The 17,854-nt window shown below is 35.9% G+C and overlaps 1 protein-coding gene across 11 annotated transcripts in view; it reads left to right on the forward strand.

The window, feature by feature from the left end:
• Positions 1-17,854, forward strand: part of GATAD2B (GATA zinc finger domain containing 2B) — a 102,173-nt gene that overhangs the window by 51,447 nt on the left and 32,872 nt on the right. The window contains exon 1 of one of the 11 annotated variants that reach the window (XM_056816422.1): positions 14,590-15,349. The exons of the other annotated variants lie outside the window; for them this stretch is intronic. The gene's annotated coding sequence lies outside the window, so the exon portion shown is untranslated. Of the gene's footprint in view, positions 1-14,589; positions 15,350-17,854 lie in introns of those variants that run through there. 11 annotated transcript variants of the gene reach the window in all.

The raw sequence follows: 17,854 nt of genomic DNA on the forward strand, positions 1-17,854 counted from the left end.
CATTCTGAATAGAAATTTAACCTGGTCATAGTATATATATATATAATCAGGGGCGGAGCCAAGATAGTGACTTAGTAGCAGCAAAATTCTGAGAATCCTCTTTTAGTGTAAAATCATTTGATGTATTGCTATAGTGTCTTTGATAATATTTTATTTACAATTTTGCATTAATGTTCATTAGGGATATTAATCTATAGTTTCTTTTGCTTTGGATGGATTATTGCTGTGATCTTCTAGTTGAATTTTCAGCTCCTAATCCTTACTCCAATCCATCTTTCACCTAGTTGCTAAATTAATATTCTTAAAACACTGACCTTACTATTACTATTAACCACCCTCTCAGAAATCATTAGTGAGGTGACTCCATCTTCCTTCTAAGATAAAAAAGCAAGCCAACTTCATGTTATGAAGAATTTTTTTTTTAAACCCTTACCTTCCAATTTGGAGTCATTACTGTATATTGGCTCCAAGGCAGAAGAGTGGTAAGGGCTAGGCAGTGGGGGTCAAGTGACTTGCCCAGGGTCACAAAGCTAGGAAGTGTCTGAGGTTAGATTTGAACCCATCTCTGGACCTGACTCTCAATCTACTGAACTACCCTGCTGCCCCCTATGAAGAGCTTTAAATATCAGAAGAGTTTATATTTGAACTTGTAGTTAATAGTAATCCATAGGAATAGAATGTGACATGATCAGATTGGTGTTTTAGAAAACTTTTTTGTAGCTGATTGGAGGATAGATTTGAATATGGAGAGGCTTGAGGCCAGGAGACCAATCAAGAGGTTGTGTCTTACAGCTCCATCAGCAATTGAGGCGGGGAGGAGAATAAAGGAATCAGTGTTAAGTGTATCGTGTACTGTGCTTAGTACTTTACAAATATTAACTCATTTGGTACTCTGAACAGCCCTATGAAATGGCTACTATTATTATCCTCATTTTATATTTGAGGAAACTGAGACAGATAGCAGTCAAGTGACTTTAGGATCTCACAACTAGTGTCTGAGGCTTGTTTTGAAATCGGGTTTTTTTGACTACAGTCTCAGTGCTCTATCTTCTGTGATATCTTGTAGCACAATAATATTTCATGACATATATGTGGGTTAAGTAAGGATGAGGAGTTAAGAATGATGACATTTAGATTTCCAGCCTAGATGACTAGATGGATGATAGGGATCTTGACAGTAATAGTGAAGTTCAGAGGAGGGAAGCATTTTGGGGGAAAGATAAGTGCCGTTTTGGACTTGTTGAGTTTGAGATGCTTGTGGAACATCCATTTTGAGATGTACTGAAAGCAGTAATAGATGCAGATTTGAGACTCTGGAGAGGGAATTCCTCTGGGAATTATCTGTATAAAGATGATTGAAGTGATGGCATGTGATGACACTACCAAGCGAGATAATATAGAGTAGAGTAGAGGTCCTAGAAAAGATCCTTGAAAGATATGAATAGTGGCAAAGACATGGAGAAAGAAGCCTACAAAGAAAACTGAGGAGTTAGTTAGGAAGAGAATCAAAGGAAGGTGTGTCAGATACTATAAAGAGGTCAAGAATGAGAATTGAGGAAAAGGCTATTAGATTTAGACATTAAGGAGAGTATTAGTTTTGACAAAGACACTTTTTGTTGAATGATGAGATGGCAAGACAGATTTGAAGAGCATTTAGAAGAGAGTGAGAGGAGAGAAAATGAAGGCACTGTTTAGAAGACTTTCTCAAGGAGTTTAGCCGAGAAGAGGAGGGAGGATAGGTAGGAATGGTAGAGTCAAATGAGTTTTTTTTTGTTTTTTTTTTTTTTAAGAAGACCTTTCAGGGAGGATATTTGGCTTTGATTTGTAAGTAGCAAGGAAAGAACTAGTAGATAGGAGGAAGAGATTAAAGATGAAATGGAGTGGGAATGATAGTAGGGGAATTTATTCTTGCTTGCTTCTTAAGTCTCTAGAGTCTGTCTTCTGACTGCATTATAATCAACTAAACCTGTTTTCTACAAAATTACCTATGATCTCTTAATTGCCAATTCCAGTGGCCTTTACTCAATCCTCATTCTTGATCTATCACCTTTGACACTGGCAATTACCCTTTTCTCCTTGATTCTTCTCTAGGTTTTTGTGGTGTTGCTTTCTCTTGATTTTCCTCTTACTTATCTGACTACACCCTCTTAAGCCTCTGCTGTATCTTTTTTAAAATTATTAAATGCTTTTAACATTTTTCAAAAACTTAGTATTTATTTTGAACTTTCTTTTCTCTTTGCACTCTGATTTCCAAATTTCCTTACCCATTCCACACCCAATGAGAAGACAAGCAATATATCAATTATACATGTGAAATCATGCAAATATTTCCACATTATAGCCACATTTTTAAAAAACACAAAAATAAAGTGAGAAAATTATATTTCAGTTTTACTCAGATTTTATCACTTCCATCTCTGGAAATGGATAGCATTTTTTTTTTCATAAGTCCTTTAGAATTATCTTGACAGATTATTGTATTGATCAGAATAGCCAAATGAGAGTTGATCATCATTACAACATTGTTGTTACTGTGCACAATGATTGTGTAGTTCTCATTTCACTTTGCATCAGTTCATATAGGTTTTTTACTATATTTATCTGACCCTTCTCATATCTTATATGACAATGATATCACATCATAATCATATGCCACAAAATTTTTTATCTGTTCCTCAATTGATGGGCATCCCGTTGATTTACAATTCTTTCCCACTACAAAAAGAGCCACTTATCAAAATTTTCTGTTTGTACTCAGATTTTATCACTTCTATCTCTGGATATATAGAGATATTTTTCCTTTTTCTTTGATCTCTTTGGAGTACAATCCTAGTTGGGGCATTTCTGGCACAAAGGATATGTACAATTTTATAGCCCTTTGGGCATAGTTCAGAATTGTTCTTTGGAATGATTAGAATAGTTCCCTACTCCACCAACAGTTGATTAGTGTACTTATTTTTCCGTCTTCTGCTCCAGCATTTGTTATTATTATTACTTGTTATTTTTCACGATGGTAACTCAGTTGTTTTAATTTGAATTTCTCTAATTAGTAGTGGTTTAGAATACTTTTTCACATTACTTATAGATTTGGTTTCTTGTTCTGAAAATTTGTTCATATCTTTGGACTGTGTATCAATTGATAAATGGCTCATATTTTTGTAAATTTGACTCAGTTCTGTCCTCTCTGTATTTGAGAAATGAAGCCTTTATTCGAGAAATTCACTGTAAAATGTTTTGATAATACTTCATCGTCTGTGGTACCTTTTAGGGAAATATAGATTCCCTAATTATCCATTTTAATTAAGCCCATTTCTGCTTTTGCTTTGTCTTAGATCATGATTGCTACCCTCTTTCTCATTCATTCTTTGGAGAACATTCCAATGTAATTGGACTTATATCCATGCCTTCTATGTAGATTCCTCTTAACTGCCCTAATAAAGATAAAGTTCTTAAGAGTTATATGTATCATCTTCACATATAGAAATGTAAAAAATTTAACTTTTTTTGAGTCTCTTATGATTACTCTTTCATGTTTACCTTTTTTTGCTTCCCTTGAGTCTTCTGTTTGAATGTCATATTTTCTATTCTACTCTGATCTTTTCATCAGGAATGCTTAAAAGTTTTCAATTTCATTAATTTTCTTTTCCCCCTGAACACAGTTTTGTTGGATAGATTGTAATTCTAGATCCTTTGCTTTCCGTAATATATTTTATGCACTTCATTCTTTTAACATGGAAGCTGCTAAAATCTTGTGTGATCCCAGTTCCACAATATTTCAGTTCTCTCCTCCCCTTCCCCCCAACCCCTCCTTTTTTGAAGTAGTCTTTGACTTAGGAACTATATTTTGGATCTCTTTTAGGTGATTGGTAGAGTCTTTTCAATCTCTATTGCACCCTCTGTATTTAATTCAGAGGGGCAGTAGTTTTCCTTGATAATCATTTCTTGAAATATGTCTAGGGTTTTTCTTGAATTGTGGTCTTTAGGAAGTCCAATAATTCCTAAATTATCTCTCCTTGATCTGCTTTCCAGTTAAGTTGTTTTTCTAATGAGGTATGTCATATTTTCCTTTTTTTGTAAACTTCTTTGGCTTTGTTTTATTGTTTTCTTGATGCCATATGGAATTAGTAGCCCAATTTCAATTTTAGAGAATTATTTTCTTCAATGGACTTTTGTACCTCTTTTTCTTGACCAATTCTGTCTTTTAATTATTTCTTCTATGATTTTTGTGTGTGTCTCTTTTACCATTAAGCTAATTCTAGTTTTTAAGATTATTTTCTTCAGTATTTTTTGGGTACCTCTTTTACCAAGTTCTTAATTCTTTATAATTTTCTTGTTTCACTCCCATTTCTTTTCCCAGCTTTTCCATTACCACTTTTATCTCTTTCTCTCTTCCAAGAATTCTTATGTTGGTTTTGGGTCCAAGTAGTATTTTTCTTTGAGACTTTTTGGGTAGCTGTTTTCACATTGTATCTTCTTCTGAGTTTGTCTTGGTCTTCACTGCCAAATTAATAGCTTTTTATGGTCAAGTTCTCTTTTTGTTGTTTGCTCATTTTTCTAGCCTATTTCTTGACTTTGAACTTTAAGTTGAGCTCTGCTCATCTGAGAATGGGTGAGTACGGGTGTTCTTCCAGTCTTCATACTTTTTCATGCTGCTATTTTTAGAAGTTTTTGCTGGAGATTTGTAAGTTTTTAGTGCCTCCAAAGTGTGGTATATTCCTTGGAGAGATGTGATCATCTTTCTTTCCTGGTTTACTGCTTTCCTGGTTTGTGCTCTGGTCTTTTTACCCAAGAAGAGCTCCTGCTCCTCTACAGCCACAAGCCACTCCTCTTCACCTCTAAGCTGTTACCACATTTTGTAGCCTCTTGGTCCTAGAACTGTGACCAGGACCTCTGTTCCCTTGTAACCAAACACAGTCACACCTTTCCACCCTGGAATTGCCGCCCAGGACTGCTTTTGGACATAGAGTTGTAAAGTAACACCTGGTCCTATGCCCATTCATAGGCCTCTGTAATTCTTTCTGATCAGTTGTCTGACCCCTTTATCAATTCTAGACTGTAAGCTCTGGAAGCTATTGCTACTACTTCCATGCCCGTAATTGGTGCTCACTTTCAGGACCTGTGCCCACCATAGTATCAGAGCTTTCCTGCTAACCTTCTAATGTCGTAGGCTGGAAAATTATCTCACCTTGATCTTTTGTTAGTTCTGCCACACTAAAATATGATTTGACATGTTATTATTTTTTAAGCCTTTATAATCTGTTATAGAATTGATACTAAGTATCAGTACCTAGGCAAGAGAGTGATAAGGAATAGTCAAATAGGGTTAAATGACTTGCCCAGAGTCACACAGCTGGGAATGATCTGAAAGCATATTTGAATTCAGAACCTTCTATCCACTAAGCCCCTTCACTTGTTATTTTAAAGTTGTGTGGAGGGCAGCATTCAGCTGGGTTGCTGCCTCTAATCTGATCTGCCATCTTGATTCTTCCCCATCCTTCATCCAGGTGACACCTATTATCAATGAGTGGATCCCCAAGATGAATTCTTGGGACCTCTTTTTTTCTTCTGTGCTATTTTACTTGATGATTTCATCAGCTCACATGTATTCAATTATCATCTCTATGCAGATGCTTCTCAGACCTTTTTTTCAAGACCTTTGCTCTCTCGCCTTCCATTCTTATTTTACCAGTTATCTATTAGCCAGCTCAAAATTGTCCAACACCAGATTCATTGTCTTTCCCCAAAAACTTTCCCCTTTTCCTGACTTTATAATTTCTGTTGACATCATCATTCTCCCAATTACTCAAGTTTACAACCGTAGTGTATCATTCTCAACTCATTCTTCATATCTAATTAGTTTCTAAGTCCTTTCATTTCTACCTTTGTGCCACATTTTTCATATACACCTCCTCTCCTTTGAGACTGCCACAATTCTGATGCTTCAAACTACCTCATTCCTAGATTATTGCAGTATCCTACTGATTAGTCTCACTGCCTTCAGTCTTTTCCTTTTATCCACTCAGCTATCAAATTGATTTTCCTAAAGAATAAATCTGACCGTGTCTTGTCCTTAATAAATAGCTCTATTGACTCCCTATCACTTCCATGATCAAATATCATATCCTTTATCTTTCATAACTTAGCTCTGTCCTTACTCTTTTTACACCTTTCATACCCTGACATCTCCTTTCCTCCTTACTTTTCTATTCAGTGACACTGGCTATCCCTTATGCCTATAATGCTCTCCCTCCTCATTTTGGTCTTTTAACTTCCCTGGTTTTCCTCAAGTCTCAGCTAAATTTCCACATTCTGTAAGAACTTTTCCCAGGCTTTGATAATTAGTTCTTTCCCTCTGAGATTATCTCCAATTTATAATGTACATATCTTGTTTGTAAAAAGATGTTTCCCTGTTTACCCTAATAGAATGTTATCTCATTGAGAACAGAAAGTATTTTTGTCTTTCTTTGTATTCTTTTTAGCACAGTGCCTGGCACATAGGAAGCACTTAATAAATAGAAGAAAGGGGTATGGGATCAAGGAAGTCAATGGAAAGATAGTTTGACCTTGCCGTAGAAGAAAGCCACTTTTTCACCTGTGTCCAGAATGAAGGAGATAGTAGGAAAGTGTCAAAGTGATATAAGATGGGGAAGAAGAAATAAAAGGTAGCTCTTGGAAAATGACTTCATTGTTATTTAACAACTAGAAATTCGACAAGATAAATACTTAGCCAATCAGCTTAGAGTCACAGAGGTGGGAGGCCAAATATGGAGTAATATTGCCATCTTGTGGTTTTTTCGACTGCTATAGCCAAAGATTTTAAAAATAATGTATTTATACAATTCTAGATATAAACATAATAGTAATACACATTTATATAGTGTATTGAGGTTTGTGAATTGGTTTCCTCAAAGTAAATTTGTGATCTTAGAACTCTAAATGTTATTTATTTATAAGGAAACTGAGGCTTAGAGATTAATTAACTTTCCCATGGTGACACAGGTTGTAAGTGCCAAAGCTCAATTCCTGATTCAGGATCAGCTAAAGAAAACCACTGAATTTAGATTTTTGGGTTTAGATTTCAGTCTTGTGACTTTGAAAAATTTATTTAATTAATTAATTTGGAATATTTTCCCCTGATTCATGTTCTCTCCCTCCCCTCCACCCACCTTTCCCATAGCCAACACTCAATTCTACTGGGTTTTACATGTGTCAAGTCTTGTGACCTTGAGCAAGTTAACCTCTCTGAGCATCACCATCACGTAGTCATCTGTCAAATAAGGGGGTTGGATTAGATGACTTATGTGGGCCCTTTTAGAACTGAGTTTGTGATCTCTTAGCTTCAGATACCATTATTTTGCATTTTCACTGAGGACTTATGGTTTCCTGCCTCTGACCAACATATGAGATTTTATAATTTTTGTAGTCCTGTACCAAACTAGAGGCTGGTGTGGTGGTACATACCTATAACACCACCTCTAATCTCTGCTACTGAGGAAAGCTAATGTTTATGGATCACATTGGTACTGAGCTGTAGTAGAGCCAAAGCTTATTAGGTATCTGAAATAAGTCCAGCACTAATATGATGAGGCTTTTGGAGGGAGGTGGCAGAGCTAGGCTGCCTAAGGAAAGACATACCAGCTCAGATTAGAAACAGAGCAGGTCAAAGTTTCCTTGCCCATTAGTAGTGGGATTGGGCCTATACGAAAATCCATGTCCCCCTCCTCCCCATTCCACCTCTCCCCCCAAAAAAATTTTGTGTGCATTCGTTGGCAGGTTTTTGTACTGCTGAGATTTTTAATCCCCAAGTCATTCTCCCTCTTTTCTCAAATGTTCATGTACATGGCTCACAATCTTCCTCTCTACCCACCCTTATATTAAGGGGACTTCATTATGTACCTTGGTTTCTCAAATACCTTCTTTTCTTCATCTTCTTAATTACTTTTGAACTACTTGTTCATTTTACTTCTACCACACAGGAGAATGGACTTATTAACCTTGATCTCATCATGACCCACAAGGGTTCTACTTCCAAATGCAGGAATTTTGAATTACACCTTATTCCTGCCGTGTATTCTTAGCTCCTATGGGTGTGGCCTGTCTGTTCCACAAACAAGACTCTCCATCTCTCAGCATTTCCTGTGGTTATCTGCCATGCCTGAAATGTTCTCTCCTCATCTTCTTTAGGTTCCTTGGTTTCCTTCAATTCCCAACTAAAATCCTATCTTGTATAAGAAGCCTTTCCTAACCCTTCTTAATTCTAAAGCCTTCCCTTTCAATTTATTCTGTTTGCATATTTTTGTTTGTTTGTGGCAAGACTGGCTAGAAAGATAGAGATATTTAGATTGGGATTTCTCTTTCTAGTTTTTGCTGCTGAGCTGTGTTGGAGATATATAGAAAAGCTGATGATTTATGTGGGTTTATTTTGTATCCTGCAACTTTGCTAAAGTTGTTGATTATTTCAATTAGCTTTTTGGTTGAATCTCTAGGATTCTTTAAGTAGACCATCATGTCATCTGCAAAGAGTGATAATTTGGTCTCCTCCTTGCCTATTTTGATGCCTTCAATTTCTTTTTCTTTAATTGCTACTGCTAGTGTTTCTAGTACAATGTCAAATAGTAGAGGTGATAATGGGCATCCTTGTTTCACTCCTGATCTTATTGGGAATGCATCTAGTTTATCCCCATTGCAGATGATATTAGCTGATGGTTTTAGATATATACTGTTTATTATTTTTAGGAATGACCCTTCTATTCCTATGCTTTCTAGTGTTTTTAATAGGAATGGGTGTTGTATTTTATCAAATGCTTTTTCTGCATCTATTGAGATAATCATGTGGTTCTTGCTGGTTTGCTTGTTGATGTGGTCAATTATGCGGATGGTTTTCCTAATGTTGAACCAGCCCTGCATCCCTGGTATAAATCCTACTTGATCATGGTGGATGACCCTTCTGATCACTTGCTGGAGTCTTTTTGCTAGTATCCTATTTAAGGAGATATTTAGATTATGGAGAACTCTTTGAATGCCAAGCAGAGTATTTTGTATTTGATCCTAGAAGATAGGGAGTCACTGAAATTTATTGAGTGGGGGAGTGACTTAGTCAGATCTATGCTTTAGGAAATCACTTTGATGACTTAATAGAGGATGGATTGGAATGGCAATAGACCTGAGGCAGACTGATCTACCAGCTAGCTACTGAAACAACAGTACATATATGTGAGGTGATTAGGGCCTGTACCAGGGTGGTAGCGGTGCCTTTCTTTGTATTGCCAATGCTTTTTACAATGCCTGGCACATAGTAGGTGCTTAATTTTTATTTACATTTGAATGACAATTGAAGTATACTTTTTAAATGTTATTCTTTTGGGGGGGGTCTGAATTTTCTTTTACATTATGGCTAATATGAAAATATTCTGCATGACTATATCATGCAGAATCTATATCAAATTGCTTTTCTCTGCATTCTGACTCCATTATCTCTTTCTCTGGAGGTGATAGCATTTTTCATCTTAAATCCTTTAGAATTGTCTTGGATCATTGTTATTGTTGAGAATAGCTAAATCATTCACAGTAATTGAACAATATTGTTGTTACTGTAAACCAGTGATGGCAACCTTTTAGAGATGGAATGTTGGGCCCCACCCTCCCCTAGACTGAATGCCATGCCCCTTGCTGGGTATGGTCCATTACACACGCACGCACGCACGCACGCAAAGGAAGAAGCGCTCCCATTGAGCTGCTGGGTGGAGAGGTGGGTGAAGAGAGGAATGTCCTCAGTGAGTGTAGAGAGGGGGGAGGGGAATGGTCTGAGCTCTCTACTGCCCTCCATCTCTGCCACCTGTGAGCCACCCACTCTACCCTTGTTACACTCCCATTGGGCTACTGGGCAGAGGGGCAGTGAAGTGAAAAAATGTCATCAGTTACAGAGGGAGAGGGGGAGGGGAGCAGCTCTACCCAATTTCCTATGCCTTTTTAGTAGTGAATGGGGTGGGGGTAGGGAGCTGCATGCCCACAGAGAGAGAGCTCTATGTGCCATAGGTTTGCCATCACTGCTGTATACTATATTTTTCTGGTTCTATTCACTTTGCTTTGTATCAGCTCATGGAAGTCTTTATAGAGGTTTCTGATAGCACCTTGCATTTCTTATAGCATAGTAGTTTTCCATCATAATCATATACCACAACTTGTTCAGTCATTCCCCAATTGATTGGCATTCCTTCAGCTTCCATAGTTCTTTGCCACCCCAAAAAGAGCTGCTATAAATTTTTTTTGTACATATAGGACCTTTTCTTTTTCTTTGATTTCTTTCAGGGTGAAGACCTAGTAGTGGTTATGGTGGGTCAAAGGGGATGCTCAGTTTTATAGCTCTTTAGGCGTAGTTTCATATCATTCTCTAGAATGTTGGCATCAGTTCACAACTCTACCAATAGTGCATGAGTATCCCTATTTTTTCATATTCCTCTAGCATTTATCATTTTCCTTTTCTATCATAGCCAGTCTGATAGGTGTGAGGTAGTATCTCAGAGTTATTTTAATTTTCAGTCTCTAAATAGTAATGTGGAACATTTTCCATTGGATTATAGATAGCTCTGATTTCTTCTGAAAATCACTTATTCATATCCCTTGATCATTTATCAATTGGGGAATAACTTGTATTCTTATAAATTTGACTCAGTTCACTGAACATGTGAGAAATGAGACCATTATCAGACACTTGCTGTAAAAATTGCTTTCCCAAGTTTCCCAATTTCCTTCTAATCTTAACTCCATCAGTTTTGTTTGTGTGAACACTTTTCAAATTCAGTGTAATCAGAATTATCCACTTTATTTCCCATAACGCTCTCTATCTCATTTGAGTACCAACCACATTTTGGATTTTTATTTTAGTTGTTGTTTGAACTTGACAACCAGGAATATTTTTATATATAAAAGAATGGAAAATGATTATAAATGAACAGTGAATCTCTTTCTTACACATAACTTGTTTTAATTATATAATAAAATCAGCATATAAGATTCAAAACTGCCCTGTATTTCCATTTATGCTATACTTTTTTTTTCTTTTCTTTTTTTGGGGGGGCATTACTGTCACTAGTACCTCATCAAAACAGAACAAAAACCTCCTTTGTAACAGATAAACATAGGTAAACAAAACATGTACACACACTGACATACAAATCTCACAAACATGCAGAAATATTAAATATCTTTTACCTACCATAAAATTATATTTAATAAAGGGCCTTTGAAACAGATTTTAAATTATTTTGAAACTAAATAACTTAATAATTCTTAAACAAGAATGGATGGGTTCATGGGCAAATAAAAATGATATAGACAAAACAGTACTTATAAGAATACTTATATTTCAAAACTCTTAAAAGAGAAAAAGAGCAGATCAATGAATTGTATATTCAAATAGAAAACCAACACATTTAAAGTCCCCAGTTAAGCACCAAAATAGAAATCTCAAAAGTCAAAGAGATGAACAAAATTGAAAATTAAAAATCCTATTGAATTAATAAATAAAACTAGAAACTAATTTTTGTTGTGCAAAACCCAATAAAATACACTTTTGGCTAATTTGACTAAGAAAAAACAAGAAGAAAGCCAAATTACTAGTATCAGAAATGAAAATGGTAAATTCACAAGCAATGAAGAAGCAATAAAAGTAATTATTAGGAACTATTTCACCTAACGAAAATGGATAAATATTTACAAAAAATATAAATTATCCTAGATTAAGGTAAATTAAATTAATTACCTTATTAATTATATTATAATTATATATAATAAATTAAAATAAGAAAATAGAGTACTTCAATAACTAAATTATAGAAAAGGAAATAGAATAAGCCACAAATTAATTCACAAAGGGGGGGGAATGATTAGATGAATTTACAGATGAATTCTACCAAATATTAAAAAAGAAAGTCTAGTATTATATAAAGTATTTGAAAAATATATACAGGAAAGATCCTACTGAATTCCCTCTATAGCACAAATATAGTACCAGATAGAGTTAAAACAGAGTCAGAAAATGTAAAAAAAAAATTAAAAGAATCAGCAGTGAGCCTATAGCAATAAATCTCCCAAAACATATAAGTTGGATCTTGTTTTATGTGAATTCAGCACATGTGAATCAGGTATACCCTATTGTCAACTGAAAAAAAGGCAGAAAACTTCATTAGATAATTTTTTTTTTAATCCAAGCTACATAAAGTCTCTGAGCAGTTCAGCCAATCACATGCATTTGTGCTCTGTGACACATTGGTGTGAATCATTACTTTTCCCCCCAAAAACATTAGCCCCAGTGTAAAAGGAAATTCTTGATTCTCTTTGTTCTCTTTGCCTTGTTGGAGTTAACACTTTGGTTAACAATAATTTGGAATCAACACAAGCTTGAACTAGGTGGAAGAGCTTGCAAACCACTTAGTGAATTCACACCCTACCTAGTGCTGGGTGAGAATCCAGCAAGATACTCCCAACAGTCAGAGACTTGTGAATTCTGTTAAGAGTTCACGCCCTCCAGAAGGTGTGAAGGAACTAGTTCCCACAAACTATGAACCCCCTAGGCACTGCTAGACAAGTTGGAAGCTGTGATTGGCCCCTGTGAAGAGAGGAGGAGACAAGAAGCCACTATAAAAGGCTAAGGGAGAGTGGACTTCAGGAAGAGAGTCACTCCAAGGAGAGTGGACTCTTAAGAATTAGAGAGGCTGCCTCCGGAGTCATCTTCCAGCTTAAGTCGTTGTCTTGACCTGCCTCCTAAAGGGAACTTGGGTGAGTGGATAGCTGCTTTTCCTTTCCTATCTTTTGGAGATAGTTTAATTCTGGTTGAAGGTTAACAAGTCCTGGCTGAGCCAAACACTGGAACAATATTTAGATAGGTTAATGTCTTCTCTACCCTTTTGTATTCCTCTGCTTTTACTCTTTCCACCTCTTTTGTAAATAAAAGATAATTTTCATATATTTAGCCAAACCATTAATTTTAACACTTATACCAGTCATGTCCATACTGCCTTACTGCTTTTTGTTTTATTAACTATAGTTAATTAGTAATGATGACCTCAGAGTATAAGAGTAGTAGAGATACTGGTAGTTCTGATAAGCTTAAGAAAAGTCATAAAATAGGGGCAGCTAGGTGGCTCAGCAGATTGGGTTCAAATTTGGCTTCAGACACTTCCTATCTGTGTGACCCAGGGCCTTGGAATATATTGGTCATATAAAATGAGGTCCTATGGTACTATGACCAGGATGTTTACACCAGAAAATAAACAGCTGGTTCAGTATTTGGAAAACTATAACTATATTAAGAACAAAATGAACAAAAATCTTAAGATTATTTTGGTAGATATAGAACAAACTTGTCAAAAGTACAACATCTATTCCTATTGAAAGCACTAAAAAAAAAATAGGAAGAAATGGAACTTTCCTTAAAATAAGTATCTATCTAAAACTGAGAACTTTGTCTGTAGTGGCGATAAGCTCCCAAGCTTTTCCATTAAGATCAGGGATGAAGCAAAGATGTCCATTATTATCATTAATATTCCATATTATACCAGAAATGTTAGCTAAACACAAGAAAAAGAATTTTAGGTTTAAAGATAGACAAAGAGGAAACAAAACTCATTTTTTGCAGGTGATAAGCTAGTTGATTTATAGAACCCTCAAGAGGCAACTAAAAAACTAATCAAAATAATTAACTTGAGCAGGGTTGCAGGATATAAAATAAATGCACATGAATCTTAAGTGTTTCTGTATTTTGTGAATAAATTCCAGCAGGAATAGATAAATTCTATTTAAAACAATTACAGACAATGTAAGGTATTTGGGAGTCTTCTTGCCAAGAGACACACAGGAACAATATGAACACAGTTATAAAACATTCTTCACACAAGTCAAGATAGATCTAAATAATTAAAGAACTGTTAATTACTCACAGATAGGCTGAACCAATATAATAAAAGTAACCCTACCCAAATTAATTTACATATTTCATGCCATACCAAAGAATTACTTTATAATAAAGAACTAAAAAATTTTTTTCAGCTAGAGGAACAAAATCAATAATATCAAGAGAATCAATTTTTAAAAAATGAGAAGGAAGGGGGCCTAACAGCACCAGATTGTAAACTCTATTAGAAAGCTGTTATCAAAATAATTTGGTACTAAAAGAAATAGGTTGATCAGTGGAAAAGATTAAATATACAATAAACAGAAGCAAATGAGCACAGAAGCTTAGTGTTCAGTTACCCAAAGATCTCAGCTGTTGGGACAAAGAACATACTATTTAACCAAAAACCTGAAAAAAACTGAAAATAGTCTGTTAGGCATGGACCAACATCTCACACATTGCACCAGTATGACTTCAAAATGATTTCTTTATTTAGATATAAAGGGTAATGGCATAAGTACACTAGAGAAGTGTGAGAATAATTACCTATCAGGCCTATGGATAGAGCAAGGAAGGATTCATGACCAAACTAAATAAGTTCACTTAGGTAAAGCAGAAAGTTTTGGTTACATTAAAAAATTTTTTTCTTAATTGCACAAACAAAATTAATATGGCTAAAATTATAAGAGAAGGCAGAAACTGTGGGGTGGGGAATTCTTGCAGCAAATTTCTTTGATACAGGCCTATTTCTTAGGTATACAGAGAACTGAAACAAATGTATAGAAAAAAGGCCATTTCCTAATTGAGAAATGGTCAAAGGATATGAATAGATAAGCTATCAATAGCCAAATAAAAATGCTTTTTAAAATGCAAATTATAACAACTTTCAGGAGCCATTTTATCAGATTGTATGACCAAAAAAAGGAAAATTACAGAATGCTAGAGAAGTTATGGGAGAATAGTTATACTAATATTCTGTTGGTAGAGCTATGAACTAGTCCCAACAGTGACCAAAAAAAATATTAAACTGTGCATACTCTTTGATCCAGGGATAACACAAGTTGATTTATAGCTCAAAGGAAAAAATGCTTATGTACAAAAATATTGTACCTCTTTATGACAGGAAAGAATTGGAAACTGAGGAGGTGCTTATCAATTTAGGAAATGGCCAAACAAGTTAAGGCATATGAATGTAATAGAACATTGTTGTGGTATAAGAAATTATGAAGGAAAATGTGGAAGAACTTGTATCAACTGATGCAAAATGAAGCAAGCAGAACTAGGGGATTAAAAAAGATAGACTACTTTGAAAGGCTTATGAGCTCTAATCAACACAATAACTAACCATGCTTTCAGAGGACTTAAGCCTAATCATACTATCCTCCCACAGAAAGAAAACTGATGGCCTAATAAATATGGAATCATCTCCTCTCCTCCCTTTCACCATGGCTAATGAGGGTATTGTTTGCATGACTATATATGTTTAAAATGGATTTTGGTTTTCTCAGTGAGTGGAGGAAGAGACAATATTTGAACCTGAAAATAAAACTTAATTTAAAATTTTAGAAGAGTGAAGAAAAAGTAAAAAAAACAACTGATCAATACATAGAAAAATCCTCAAACTTTTTGCATTTTACAACACCCATGGACTCTTCCCACTTCTGCCAGAGGAGTAGAAATGTCTTTTCTTCTCCTTTTTGGAGCCATACAACTTTATTTTCTTTGTTTTGTGGTAGTTTTGTTCTTTGCATTTACATTGTTATTGTCATTGCCTATAACATTATCATGGTTCTGCTTGCTTTATTCTTAATTAGATTATGTAAATCTTTCCCATGATTCTCCATATTCATTATATATATTCTTTCTTACAGCACAGTAATAGTCCATATTTATGTACCACAATTTGTTTAACTAGTCTCCATTTGATAGGTATCTACTTTGTTTCTAGGAAATGTATTCTTAACTAGACAAGGGATAGCAGCAACTGCAAAAGATAAAATGGATCATTTTGATTACATGTAGTTGAATGCTTCTGCACAAACATAATGAATGCATCTAGATAAGAAGGGAAGCAGTCAAGTGGGGAAAGTTCTTTTTTTCCAGTTCCACTAATAAAGGATTGGTATCTAAGGTATACATGCAACTCTCAGAAATATCTAAAACCATTCCTGGAATAGTTAAATAGTCAAAGAATAGGAACAAAACTTCTCAAGAAGATAGTAACAAACCATTAAGAACCACGAAAGAATGTTCTAAAACAGTAATAATAGCTAGCATTTATATAGCATTTGCCTGAAGATTTGCAAAGCACTTTGCCCATATTATTTCTCTCTTTTTTTTCCTTCATAGCTCTGGGAGGTAGGTGCCATTATTATCCCTTGTGAGGGAACTGAGGCAAACAGTCGTTTAGTTACTTAGCCCAGGGTCACATAGCTAATGTAGATTACAAGACTAGCATTTTAACTGCTATACCACATAGATTCCTAAGAAAGCTATATATCAAAACAACCCTGAACTTTCATCTCACACTCATCAAAATAACAAATATGACAAAACTTGATGTGAAAGAGGCTATAGAAATGTAGGTACAAGAGTACATTGTTAGTAGAACTGGGAATTAGTAAAAACCATTCTGGAAAACAGTTGTAATTTTGTAAATAAAGTGGCTAAAATATCTATACCTTTTGACTCAGAATCACAGTATGACCCAAAGAGATCATTAATGAAAATTGAGACCCAATATATACCAATATATTTGTAGCAGCACTTATAACGAAGTATATATAGCAAGGGTCTCCAAACGTTTTACACAAGGGACCAGTTCACTGTCCCTCAGACCACTGGAGGGCTGGACTATAAAAAAAAACTATGAACAAATGGAGGCTGCAGCGCTGGCTGTGATGGGCCTGTCACACCTTGCACAGGCCCATCACCACCACCACCACCACCACTATACACAGTGCAGAATCCACTCCCCCCAGATCACTGCTCATCATGCTGACGTCTTCCATTGTGCAGCCACATAATCCTTTGCGCAGTGCCTCATTCTTGTTCAGTTACTCACAGAACAAGGAGCCACGGAAAGGATTATGTCACAGCAAGTAGTACTGTACATATGCAACGCCACACTTTGTGACACCGCCACATACAGTCCTCCAGGAGCCTGTGCTCCTCTGCTCCTCTCACCACCAATGAAAGAAGTGCCTCTTCCGGAAGTGTGGTGGGAGCCAGATAAATGGTCTCAGGGGGCTGCATGTGGCCCATGGGCTGTGGTTTGGGGTAGTATAATATAAGGAGGAAAAGGAAAGAAAAGGCTTGCAAACAGAATAGACTGGAGAGTTTGCAGAGGGACTTGCCCCACACCACAGAACTATAAGGACCCTATTCTAGAGGGTAAGGAAGATATAAAAAGGACATAGTGAGACAGTTGAGACTTTTTGGTTCCTGTCCCTGGGAGAACTTGGAGTGGGTAACTTCCTGTGGCTTGATCCTGTCTGAGGCAAGTGGGAGTTTGCCTACCTTTTTCCCTGTGGAACCAAAGCTATCTATTCTGCTGTTCTGGTATCCTGTTGTTGAGATCTTACCAACTCTTTCTCCTACTTTTATCATCTAACACTGTTCCTGTGTCCTGATTGCTGTGGAGAGAAATCATGGGCAAGCAAGTAAACCAACTGTGGGAAAGGCCTGAAGCCATCTTGGTCCGAGGCAGAAGAGGGTTGGACTCACTTCAAGAGGTCAAAGTTACTATTCTGACAAACTATAAACTTATCCAAATGTTATTTGGGAGGATTAGTTAGTTGGGTTTCATAGACAGAGAGTGTAGTAAATAGGCAGCTGGAAGATAGGAAGATGGCCCGTAGGAAAAGTGGGAGAAGTATCCAGAATTCATGGAATAGGGATTCCCTTGTTTCTAGTCCTCCTGTCTTATATTTGAATAATGATAAACCCTATCTTTGATATTTC

The sequence above is a fragment of the Monodelphis domestica genome, chromosome 2, assembly GCF_027887165.1.
Source record: "Monodelphis domestica isolate mMonDom1 chromosome 2, mMonDom1.pri, whole genome shotgun sequence".
NCBI lineage: Eukaryota > Metazoa > Chordata > Mammalia > Didelphimorphia > Didelphidae > Monodelphis > Monodelphis domestica.